The sequence below is a fragment of the Tenrec ecaudatus genome, chromosome 2 (genome assembly GCF_050624435.1).
Source record: "Tenrec ecaudatus isolate mTenEca1 chromosome 2, mTenEca1.hap1, whole genome shotgun sequence".
Classification (NCBI taxonomy): domain Eukaryota; kingdom Metazoa; phylum Chordata; class Mammalia; order Afrosoricida; family Tenrecidae; genus Tenrec; species Tenrec ecaudatus.
In genome coordinates this window covers 230,630,877-230,644,284 of record NC_134531.1, presented here as the reverse complement: position 1 = coordinate 230,644,284, position 13,408 = coordinate 230,630,877, and the positions used below count along the sequence as shown (strand labels likewise).

The 13,408-nt window shown below is 39.7% G+C and overlaps 1 protein-coding gene across 2 annotated transcripts in view; it reads right to left on the bottom strand.

The window, feature by feature from the left end:
* Nucleotides 1-13,408, bottom strand: part of ADAMTS5 (ADAM metallopeptidase with thrombospondin type 1 motif 5) — a 75,672-nt gene that overhangs the window by 38,227 nt on the left and 24,037 nt on the right. The window lies entirely within an intron of this gene.

Sequence of the window (13,408 nt, the reverse complement as noted above, 5' to 3'; positions counted from 1 at the left end):
TCTCGTGTGGAGTCACTGGTGGTTTCAATGCATAACCACTACGCCACCAGGGCTCGGCTTATAAAGTTTGGCTGCCTAATGGAGAAGAAAGGCCTGATCACTTGCTTCTGAACAATCAGCTATTGAAAGCTCCGTGGGGCAAGTTTCTACCATGACACATACAGAGTACAAACAAGAGGAACCAAGTCAACAGCAACTGGTTTTGTCTTTTTAAATATATATGACATGTCAAGCATTGAAGAGCAATTTATTTGAACTATTCTTAGCAATGTTGTTTTAAACACGATCTGTCTTACTTGGATAACAGGCTAATGCCTATCTCAACTAGAGGCTACCCTACACCATCTTCCAAATTCTTAATTCTTTGCTAAAAGTTTCTCCAGCAAAATCCTGAGACATCTAAAGACCAAAGACATCTGTGAGTGCACTTTCAAATGGTACCTCTATTTATCTGCTGAACAATAAGTGGGCAAATAGGAAAAACAAAAGCTATAGTACAGAGTCATGCAAGTGATCCATTTTGCTGTTTGAAATCATTAGCAAAAGTCAAGACGTCTTATGTATTTTAGTAGCAAATTCTTATCTATTCTTCATAGATATGAAATAGGGTTGTAAATACAATAGTTTAGCTACTAAGTGCCCAGTTTACAAAGGAACATTAAGCAAGAATTTATGTGAACTATGCTAAGGATTAAGTTGAAAAGAAATTTATAGTAATGGAAGGTCTATAAGATATTGACAAAAATAGATCATCCAGGACAGAGTAGAACTGATTCCACAAGGGTCTTTGAGACTGTACACTTTATGGAAGCGGCATACCTCATCTTTCTTCCACAGAGTGGCTGCTGAGGTCCAACCGCCTCTTCTTGCAGTTAGCACTATGGCACCCGGGCTCCTGGGGGCCTCATGAGTTAGAATCAACTCAATGGCAATGAATTACTGACAGTCAATAAAATCAGGTCTCTACACTTCATTTGTAGCTCAGAATACCTGATCAAATAGTCATGGGATAAAGCTTTCATTTCACATAAGGGTAATATTTTTAAAGTAAATTTTATCTTTGATAATCACACGGTAGATTAAAGAGCATCTTGTCTCCAGTGGTAGTTACGTAAAATGGTGTCACTTTGAGGATTAAGAGTGAAAGGGTAGAGTGGGAGTACAGCCTGTCAATCAGTGTACAGTCAATGAGGCCTCTGTATGGACATGGCCTTTTCCTGAGCATTTTGGGAACAATGGTATTTCCTCCTTGGAGGTAGTCTCCTACTTCTCTCAGCTCACTCCCTTGGAGACTCTCAACTGACAAGGCTGACTCCCTAAAAGACATCCCTGAGGACAAGCCACATGGACCTACCCTGATGCTGCCCTGGGTGCTGGAGAAACCACGTCGAGAACCCTGCCAGCTCTGAGATACTTATACCACCACTGGATCCACACGACTTCCCACCCACTGGCCTGTGATCTTCCTGCATTCAGTATCATTGCAGGTGTTTTGTGAGTCAAAAGAGAACTTTATAGATTGGTATCAGACATATGGGCTAATATCAACTTACGGACTTGATATGGACTTGGCTGGGATGCTTTCTCAATATTCAATTGTTCTTGTATATAAATCTCTTTCTTATACACATATGAGTGTCCATGAATTTGTTTTTCTAGTCTCTCCAGACTAACACACCTCCTTAAATTCACTTGTGAATCTGGTTTGAGAAAAATCTGTGACAATGGACACCTCTGAGAAGACCCACTACTTTCATGGAAAACGTTGGTCTGGTTCCTGGTCAACACACATGAGCTAGGATTGCTATGAGTCAGAGGGCCTGGATAGCAACTGGGAACGGGAATAACTGAAAACATTGCCTCACGAAGGAAATTGTCTGTTTTTGTAAACTTAGTCTGCAAATCAAACAGAATTTCCTAATATTGCCTCCTGACCCCAAACTGACCAAGCACCAGTGGACACAACAACGAGTCCTTAAAAGAAGTCACGAGAAGCCTTGTGATGTGTTTCTTTGGGAAGGCACTGGTGAAGCATCTGTTTCTCAGCAAAGCACTGTTTTCATTTTACCTAATTTCCCAGTTGGGATTATTGAGGTGCAAGAAGGTCTTGCCAGGGGTTGAAAAGTGAGTCACTCACTCACACGGGATGTCAATGGAGAATCCTCTAAGAAGGAAAGCGAGGCTTCAAGAGTTGGGTCAAACAGTTCTACTCAAACATAAGTCTTCATAGAGATATGATAAAACTTGTATGCTCCTCCTTCAGAATACTAAACCTACATAGTAAATGTGGCATAAATGAAATGGGGGTGAATAAACAAAAACACATGTTTTCACCTTATGACTAGCTGTAACAATGATTAAAAAAAATCAAATTCAGCAGCAGATGCTTCAAAATAAACACATTCTTATCACAGTGCTAGCCACCACAGCAAAGAATCGGCTTCTATTAAACCATCCTTTTTGGAAGAATGGACAAAGAGACATTGGTGCAGAGATGCAATGGGATATCATGTCCCTTGAAGAAAGAGATTAAACCGACAGACACGTCATGACAAGGATGTATTTGGAAGATATCAGGCGCAGTAAAATCAATCAAGCTTATAAAGAGAAATATTCCATGAGACCACAATCATAAAAGAAAAAAAAATCCAGAAGGTGTTTTCCTACCCAAAGAAGCAGACTGATTGTTACTGAGGGCAAGGAACAAAAGGAGGGAAGAAAAAAAAATGATAACAAGATGCACAGAGAGTGAATCACACACACACATGCGCACGCAAAACCGAGTATCTGTGACATGTCACACAATTTATCTACTATTCTATTTTCAACTGATGTGTAATAATGGTAGAACAGTATGATCTAAGACATGAATACGTTTTAATATACATTTTACATTTTCTCTACAGAGAAACAAAACCAATTCTGACCACATAGCATGACTCATGTGGGTATTGTGGAGATGGAGAGGGGATGACAGGGAGAAAAAAAACCCTAAGAGAATACTTTCATCCAAACAATTATACACTAGTAATCAGATCTGGGTCCCTGAAGTCGGATGAGTTATGTTCAAATCTCACCCTAGCAGTACATTATGGTGCTTTGAACAAGTTTTTCTAAGTGAACTGCATTCCTGTCTCCTCCTCTCCAGAAAATGCCATTTCTCATCCAGTTGACTCCGACTCATGACCAAACCCACTGCTGTAGGGTTGATTTGACTCATAGTGAACATATTAAACACACACACTCATATACCTTTGACATAAGGTCAGATTTCAACTCAACCAGGAGAAAGTTTACAGAACACAGCAGAACTACTCCATAGGGTTTCCAAGGCTGAAAACTTAAGGATGCAGACTGCCTCATCTTTGTCCAACAGAGCGGCTAATGGGTTTGAACTGCCACTGTTTTGGTGAGCAAGCCAGTGCTCACCCACTGCGTCACTGAGGATCCTTCTTTTAGTCTTCAGCGGCTAGATGCTAGGGCTTCTTGATTTGGGAGGGAAGGGGAACTTTTCAGCATAAATGGAAAAATAACACAGTGTGTGGTGTATTTACTTTTTATGCCAACTTCGATTTGCTGGGTCTCCACATACTTGGTGGCAGGCGATCAATAAGCCTCCCTTAAAGAAACAATGATTGCGCTTTTAAAAGATGAAGTGAAAATGATATCTTTCAACGATACTGGGTACACTGTAAGGACCTATTCCCAACTTTCATCTGAGGGCCAAGAAAGACATAACAGAGGGCTTCAAAGAGTTCATGGAAAAATGCCCATTATCTTCTATTTCAATTTTTTTCATACACTTTTTGAAGCCTCTGTGTAATGTGGCATTGTTCCAAACTGTACAGTGAACAAGCTCAGTTGGTGTTGATTAAAGCATGGTCTGGGGGCGAATACCAAATTTAATCCTAGCTTCCTGCTCACTTCACATCTCACAGCTAGTCCTGACATTTGATTCTATGCACTTGGCTTTGGTCTATGGTGTTTTCGGGGCCTCTGCAGCTTTGCAAAACTTGGCTTTGTTTAATCTAATCAGCCATGGGAACCCAGTAGCTCACAGATCAGCACAACCAGAGAATACCCTCTAACCGCAGCAAAACACAGGCAGCGATGCTGTTGTGTCTCACCCACTTCCTAAGTCTCCGGCTGAATATTTGGCTTTTTGTTTTTAATCTGACGTTAGCAGAGGAAAGCATCTCAGAGTCTACCATAACGAAGAGAATCGCTCAACACATTTTATAAGTGACTACAAGGAAAGGGCTGGCATGCTCATACATGATAAGTTTCATTAGTTTAAAGAATGTCAGATTATTCACCCTAGCATATCAGCGGCTGGCCTAACATCAATAAAAATGATTACATATTAAGAAGCATGCTCACAGCAGGTGAAATCTTTATGATTAAAGTTCAATGAGAATAAAAATGCTGACAAGTTAAAAATATCAACTCAAAATGTGAACTTCAAGAGGGAAATTTTCTGTAGTTCACATTTGAATTGTAAAATGGCTGTAACTAGATTTTCCCCTCCACTGAAGGTACAGGTGTGTGTGTTTGTGAGTGCGTGTATGCGTGTGGGAGTGGAAGAGGGTGTCTCAACAGTTGAAAACAATTGTCTTAGGTGTCCTAATAATTCAATCCATGCTGGCGCATACCTAACAGCAAGGAGGAAGGAAATCCATTACTGTCTACTGGAGAGTCTGTGCTAATTCAAGTTTCATTTTTCAGACACCTAGCAAAAGGAGTGGCATCAGTTAACCGTGCAGAAGCCTGCTCTTTCTCAAGAAGAACTAGCAGGAAAAAAGAAGGGCTCCAGTCATCCTGTACCCACCCACCCACCCACTGGGTGGGGTCCAATCCCTAGAGACCCTGTGCAGGGTTTCTGAGATGGTCACCTTGACAGGAGCAGACAGCTGCATCTTCCTTCTGGGAGCAACTGATGGGTTTGATCTTGAGGTCAGCAGCCCAATGCCTTACTCACAGTGCCATCTGGGCTTTTTAGTTCTCTGTCCTCCAGTAGTGCTTAACGGCGGGGGAGTGATGGGGTGGGAGAGCCCCATTTTCAGAATTTTTTATTTAATCCATGCAATCCTGATTTGGGGCAATTTTAACTACACGAATAGAACATGCCCAAGTCAGAGGCCTCGACTCATGTGTAAGCTGAGCCGGTTTGCTGATAGCAAAAGAACATACTGCAGAATGTTTGTTTTTTTTTTTAATTTGTGCATGAGTAAACTGTGCCTACGTCTATACTTTAAGCCACCATGTGGAGAAAATGAATTCTGAATGGTACAAATGGCGATGTGTTCACTTGTTAACCGAAGCGGTGGCGGTTTGAGGCCACCCAGAAGCATCCAGAAGCAAGGCCTGGCAGTGCACTTCTGAGAGATCAGCTACTGACCCCCACAGATCACTTTGACTCTGACACACACGAGGTTGCCCCATGAGGCAGACTTGGCTGGAAGGCAGCTGGCTGATGAGAGGAAAAGGGAAAATGGCAGGACACTTCAATTCCACGGGAAACTTTTCATCAACCCAACAAAATGCTTTTGTTTTGTTTTTCTGCAGTGCATACTTTCTCTGCTTGAGAAGAAACAAAGTAAAACAATTGTGGGAACAGTTTGGAATTTTTCTCCACAGCTGATGTTTCGGACTCAGTAACATTTTTACACGGTCTGCTGGCATGAAGCAAATAGCACATTTTGGAATGAATCTGCTTAATCAGATTCAGTGATCTCTGGCAAAGAGGACATTACAAAATATAATTTTCATCACCATATGTAGCCTGTATACATTACCACTATATCTGGAAAGTTATAAGTGTTTAATAAAAAACAAAAGGGGAAATTAAACTAAGAGTGGAGGAGTACTAGAGTAGGAAGCATGATTAGCTCAGGCTGATGGTTTAGTAAAATAATCCAAGAATAAAGCCCTGGAAACCGATCAGTGCATTGCATTACCCAAGATCATGCAAGCTGCAGTGGCAAGACACTGATAAACAGTCAATTCAATAATATTTATAAGGCTATTTTCCTAATTAAAAAATTATTCCTTATAACTGGATTGAAAGAAAAATTTAAACAGATTAGAGCAATTAAAAATGAATAAAGCAAATGAAATCCAGATCCTTTTATGAACAGGGAATTGAATCCATATTCTTCCTACTTATAGATCTTTTATTTCTCAGACTAGACCATATGTAATGTAAGCTGGAGAATTAAAGCAGGTGGTATTTGCTTGTGAAATGAGTTTTAGAGAATTCTAAAGGAGTAAAAAGGGCTGAGCCATGATCCATGGAATAACAGGGAAAGCAAGGGTGTAGTCATATAGCAAAAATTCAAACTGCATTTTCTGTATCTTACATTATTCTCTTATATAACTATGGTCATTCTTTTTCTACTATTAAGAAAAATCCTTCATACATTTTCATTTATATATATGCACTAAAATAACCAAACCTGTGCTGTGGAGTCAATTCTGACCCTTAGTGACTTATATAGGGGTTCTAAGATCTTACATCTTTATGGGGAGCAGACCATTTCATCTTTCACTCTGGTGACTTTGAATCAATACCTAACACCCCCCCTCCCAACACAAGGCTTCTTTGGGGAATAGCTTACAATAAAATTTATAACACCCTGTGTTATGTAAATAAGTCTTGCTTATTGAAAGCAAAGAAGACTTGAAGCACTTGCTATTGAAGATCAAAGACTACAACCGTCAGTATGAATTATACCTTGACATTAAGGAAACAAAAATCCTCACATCTGGACCAATAGACAACATCATAATAAAGAGAGAAAGTATTAAAGTTGTGAAGAATTCCATTTTACTTGGACCCACAATCAATGTTTATGGAAGCAGTGGTCAAGAGAGAAAATTGTGTATTACTTCGGACAAATCTGCTGCAAACCATTTCTTTAAAATGTTTAGAAACAAAGATATCACTGTGAGGACTACAATGTGCCTGACCCAAGCAACGCCATCGTCAATCACACCATATGCAGGCACCTGGCCTGTCACTTTCTCATGCTATTGTGGGCTGCTGGGACACTGGAAGCTCTGCAACAGGTATTCCAAATACCAGCAGGGCCACCCACGGCGGACAGGTTTCAGGGCCGCCTCCAGCGTGAGCGAGAGTGGGGAAAGAGAAGAGGCCATTCCTTCTGAAAACCTGGGCTTTGGATACCTCCTGGGTCATTCTCTTGTAGAGTGTCCACAGATGGGCCCTTCGGGTGGGAAAGAAGAGACAACTCCTCAAAGAAGACCAACTTGGAGCAAAGCTTCCAGAACGTTTATTTACTGATATGGCACAACCCAAAATGAGAAGAAATGGCGGGAGACGCAGATTAATTTTCAGATCATAGATGCAAGAAGTATAAATGTGGAAAACTGGAAATCATCAAATTGAGTTAGAATACATGAAGACACATATCCTAGGCATTAGTGAGAAAAATAGATGGGTACTGGCGATTTTGAAACTGACAGCCACATGGCTTAGTATAACCAGAATGACAAATTTAAGAAGGGTGTCAAGTCACAGTACAAAAGAATATTTCAAGATATATTCTGAAGTACAATGTATTCAATGAAATGTCGACAAGGAAGACTAGTTAACATGAATATTATTCAAATCTATGTACCAACTGTTCCAGTCAAGAGTGAAGAAATTGGAGAGTTCTACCCATTTTTACAGTCTGAAATCAGTCAAGTGTGCTGGCAAGCTGCATTCATAATTACTGTTGGAATATGAAAGTTGGCAACAAAGAGGAAGGATTGGTAGTTGGAAAATAAGGCCTTGGTGATAGACATGACACTGGAGATTACAGAATTTTGCAAGACCAACAACATAGAAATTGCAGATATCTTTTTCAACACCATGAACAACCATTATAAATATCATCTTTGCTTGATAGAATACACTGAAATCAAATCAATCAACTACATCTATGAAAAGAGACAACAGAGAAGGCCAATATCATCCGTCCAAACAAGGCAAAGGGCCATCTGTGGAAGAGACCATCAATTATTCACATGCAAGTGCAAGTTGAAACTGAAGAAAATTAAAACAAGCCCACAGCATCCAAAATACAACCTTGAGTTTATGCTACTAGATTTGGAGACCATCTTAATAAAAGATTGGCCACATTAAACACTAATAACCAAAAAGTCAGAGGAATTGTAAGAAGATGTCAATCATGTCTCACATATGGAAGGCAGAAAGAAGTCCATTGCAAACACAGAAATCCCCCAAATTTATGTCAGACGAGATTCTAAAATTTTCTTTGAACCAGGAGAAGCTAAAGCAAATGGAAAAAACGAAAAAGCAAGAGAGTTGAAAAGAAAATCTCAAAGGGTAGGTTGAAAAGATAAAGTATTATAATGATACATGCAAATACATATAGTTAGACAGCCGAAACAGAGGAATATGCTCAACATTTCTCAACCTGAAGGAACCACAAAAACAAACAAACAAACAAAACCTCGGTTTGCAATATTGAAGCATTCTACGGACAAGATGTTGAACACTGCAGGTAGCATCAAAAGAAGATGGATGACAGGAATATGCTGAGTCATTGTATCAAAAGAATTAGTTGAAGGTCAGTTCCTTCAGGAGGAAGCATAGAACGCAGAACTCATGATAATGAAGGAGAAGTCCAAGGTGTACTGCATGTATAGATAGAAAACTAGACTGTGGGAATTGTTGGAATAATAACCGAACGGTTTCAACAAATTTATGCAAGTACTCCAAAATGTTATGGCCCCAAATTTGGAAGACAGGTAATTGGGCAACTTACTGACATAGATCTCTATGTATGACCTTTCTAAAGAATGGTAGCTGAACAGAAGATAGAAATGAACAAAAACGCTCATTAATATCACATGCAAGTAAAATTGTGTTGAAGACCGTTTGAGACACTTGAAACAATCCATCGACAGACTTGCTAGAAATCTAAGCCTGATTCCAAAGAGGCCGTGGAATAATGAGCATTGGGGATGACATGTGGATCTTGACTGAAAGCAGAGAAAATCAGAAAGATGTTTCTCTGTGCTTTATTTACTTTGCAAATAAATTTGACAATGTGGATCATAGAAAATCATGGATAATATTACCAAGAATGAGAATCTTGGCCTTGTTAACTGGGCTCCTGCAGAACCTCCACAGAGACAAAGAGATGGTTGTTGGAACAGGGCACGGTTCGAATCCTCTTGGCTTTCAGCAAGCAAAGTTGTCTCATGTGTATATCCCAGGTTGTCACGAGCACTTACTGATGAGAATCAACAACTACAGCCTTCAGGATGGGTTTTGCCGCATCCCAAAGAATACAAAAATCCGCACAACTAGATCAATAAACATCATAATGCTAAATTGGGAAAAACTTGAAGTTTTGAAGGGTTTCATTTTACTTGGATTCACCGCCTCTGCTCATCGAAGCAGGAGTCAAGAAATTAAAGGACATACTGGGCAAAACGACTTGAAAGTTCTGAAGAGCGAAGATGCATTTAGGACTAGGGTTTCCTTCAGGTAGGCCACAGTAATTTTAGTGTCCGAATATGCCTGGGAAAGCTAGAGAATAAATAAGAAAAAGAAAAAGAATAGCTGTCTTTGAGTAATGGGGTTGGAAAGACTATTGACTAGACCAGCAGAGCCAGAAGAATTAACAAGTATATCTTGCGGAAGCACTCAGGAGTCCTTTACATAGGACCCTTGGTCGAACAATTGGTTTAGTTCTGGTGTACTAGCCTGATGGTTGCCCATTCAAGTTTACCAGTCACTCAGTACAGCGAGTCCAGGGCTTAGGAGGGATGGGTAAATCTTTCCGATGGAATGCTCACTTGCACTGTTGTGGTACAAAGAAATGTCTCCAGTACAGTTTTTCTGCCCTCTTCGCCCACCAGTACAATTTTCAACTTAAAATTTAATTATAAGTTCCCTTGATCATCCTGTGTCCTTTGAGAAAATCTATCTAGATAACCACTTTAAAAACAAAACAAGCAAATAAAAAAAATTCACCATAAGAGGCATATATTTCTGAGCTGACTTCTTTGCCTTGAATTTCATTAGCCCAGCAGAGCCCTTGGCACACACTACTTTGATTATATGTCCGATTGTTGTTGATTTTAAGGCATCCTAGCAAGACTGAGACACGTACACTACTGAGAGAAGTTCTCTGCAGCTACCCTCTGATTAGAGACAGGCTTACATATTTTTGTTTAGAATAAACGCATGCAAGTATGAAATGGAACCTTCTTACCAATCAGTCTGCTGGGTCTGCCCCAGTAAGTAAGGAGCTCCAGACCTCTAGTTCAGAAATGCAGGAGCAGCGAAAGGACATTCTGGAGCACTCTCAACTAGAGTTGTGCTGGCTGCGGTGGCAGTATAACTCAAAGAAGCAGCATTTTTGTCTGTAGGGGCTCTCTAATAGGTAAATTGCTGTCAATGTGCGAAAACAAAATATGATGCCCCAAAGGGGAAAACAGCCCTGCTCTCGAGAAAACTGATCTCTGTTTCTCTAAAATCAGGACACGCTGTTGTTAGGTACTGTTGGGTCAGTCCTGATTCCTGGTGGCCCTGTGTACAACAGAAGGAAAAACTTCCCAGTCCTGCACCAGCCTCACAACCGTTATGCTGGATTCATGTTCACAGCCAAGACACCAATCCAAATAAGAGAGACCCTATATTACAACAGAGCAAGCCACGGTCTCGTGCTGTACCCTCCGCACGGGAGTTGCTATGATGGAGTCCATTGCTGCAGACTTTGATCCATCTTGTTTCAGGTTTCCTCTTTTCCCCTGACCCTTTACTTTACCAGGGAACTAGGCCCTCCTAATAAAATGCCCAAAATATGTGAGACGAAGTCTTTCTATCCAAATTTTAGGCGCATTCAGTATGTACTTCTCCCAGTACATATCAGTTCATTCTTCTGCTAGTTCATGCTATATACCTCATTTTTTGCCAACCCCATAGTTCACCTTCCACATGAATAATCACCATGGCTAGCTCAGGTTCACCTTAATCTTGAAAGTGACACTCACATTTCAGCACTTCAAAAAGGTTTGTTTGCAGCAGATTTTACCAATATAGCACATAATTTGATTTCTTGACTGATGCTTCGATGAGTGGTGCCTCTAGCTCCGTGAGAAATGAAATCCTTGACAACATCTGTCTTTTCTCTGTTTATTATGACACTGCTTATTGGTCTAGCTAGGAGGATCTTGTTTTCTCCATGTTCAGGTGCAATCCATTCTGAAAGCGGTTGACTCATCTTCATCAACAAGTGCTTCAAAGCATTTCGAGTCTTCCTCCAACCCTGATCTTAAGCTTTGCTTCGTAGAATCCAGCCTCTCAGATTATGTGCTCTGCACACAGATTGAATAAGCATGGTGAAAAATACAGCCCCGACAAGCACCTTTCATGCTGTGAAGCATGCAACACCCCCCGATTCTGTTCAAAAGACTTGGTCTATGCAGAGATTCTGCATGTTGACAACGAAGTTTTCTGGAATTCCATTCTTTGTCATTTTATCCATTGTTTGTTAAGATCCACAGGGTCAATGGCCTTTGCACAGTCAGTAAAACACAAGTAAACACTCTCCGTTGTCAGGAAAGATCCATCTGACATCGCCAATGGTATCCTTCCCTCTATGTCCTCTTCTGCATTTAGTGGGACTATCTGTAGTTTCTTGTTGATGTGCTGCTGAAGCAAATTTTCAATTGTCCCTGAATAATGATTGTGAACTACTTTAGAAATCTTGGTTTAATGATAAACCACTTGAGTGCTTGGACTATTTTCTCACTATTTGCACTGCAGAATTCAATTGGTGTCCTGGGCTATTCTGGAACTTTTTCTTTCTCTTGTCCACTCATCTATTTATTCGTGTAATAAAAGTGGATTGCGGGTCTATATTAGGAGTCTCTGTGTGGGCCATGACTTGATGGAAGTGGTGAGAATGGCTAATTGCTTGACTACTGACCAAATGGTTGGCATTTCGAAACCCCACAGAGGCTCCTGGAGGAAAAGGCGGGGGGCTCTGCTTCGGAAAGATCAGTGATCAGAAACCCCAAAGGGCGGAGTTCTCTGCTGAAACACAGTGGGGTGACAGGAGTCAGAATTGTCTTGACAGCAGCTGGTGGCTTTGTCTAGGAATTTACAGAAGAACTTCATCCCGTTAATAAGTACTACTGAGAAACAGAACCCCTTCAACAGATCTGATCATACCACAAGATCTGATCACAGTGTTTGGGCATCTTAGAAATGTTTTCAGACACACCATCTTTTCTAGTGTATCACATCCAAGCCATGCTTCAATTTTTGTCCAACAAAGAGGGGAAGAATCAGAGATGCAAGCGTCTGAATCATTTGCCTGAGATAAAGTAAAACAGATTGGATGTGGAGCTGGGCATGCCGACTTAGATCTCATTGAATTGAATTATTACCAGTGATGTGGATGGATAGTTATTTATTTTAACATTTTGTGTGTTTGTTTATTTTCCTTAGATGGTAAGAAGGATATCCGTTTGGAAAATTAAGGTCATGAGTAATAGTTAAGGATGGAAACCTTACTACTGATTCCTATTTTACTGCTACACTATAATGACTTAAGTTATTACACCTTTGATTAGGATTTATTTTAACTCCCCCTCAAAAAAACATACCAGTTAGAAATCAACACCTTGTTAAAATGTTCCCCACCTACTAGGAATGCCAAAAAGTGGTTTTAATTTCCTTTAAAAATTATGGTTTTATGAAAAAACAACAGCAACAAAAAAACAGGCACATGCCTAAAAATATGGCAAAAATTTACAAAATATTATTAAATCACTTTCCCCCCCAAAAGGTTATGCTACAAAGTGATACACAAATTAAAAATATAAATGTATCTGGTTTAAAAAATAAAATAGAAATATACCAGGATATAAATAACATCACCTATACTGTACTCAATTTGATCTGAATATTAAGTCCATGAAATAAATACTGTTACTCTTAGATTTTTAAATATGAAAACTGAAGCTTAGAGATTTTAAGTAATTAGATCAATGTGACACACATAGAGAATGTCTGAACATGAGCTGAACCCTGGTGTATGTAATTCTAACATGTAATCCTAAATAGTACATACTTCTGAACTCAAACACTTAATGTAGTAGCTTATTCCAACGATTAGGAAACATTGTCCTAATTACAGGGATATTTTTCATCTATTATCTCAGTCTTAAATTCACTTTAAAAAAATTTAGATGTCTGTTATAAAAAGCAAATTGGAAAAGTGATATTTTATGCACACCGTGTTGAGGGTTGCACATAGCTTCATTAATTTTGTTATTAAGAATAAAACAGGGATATTATATTTACACTGATGACCTTTGACAAGAAGCTACTATTATCACTCACAGGTTAATAGAAACA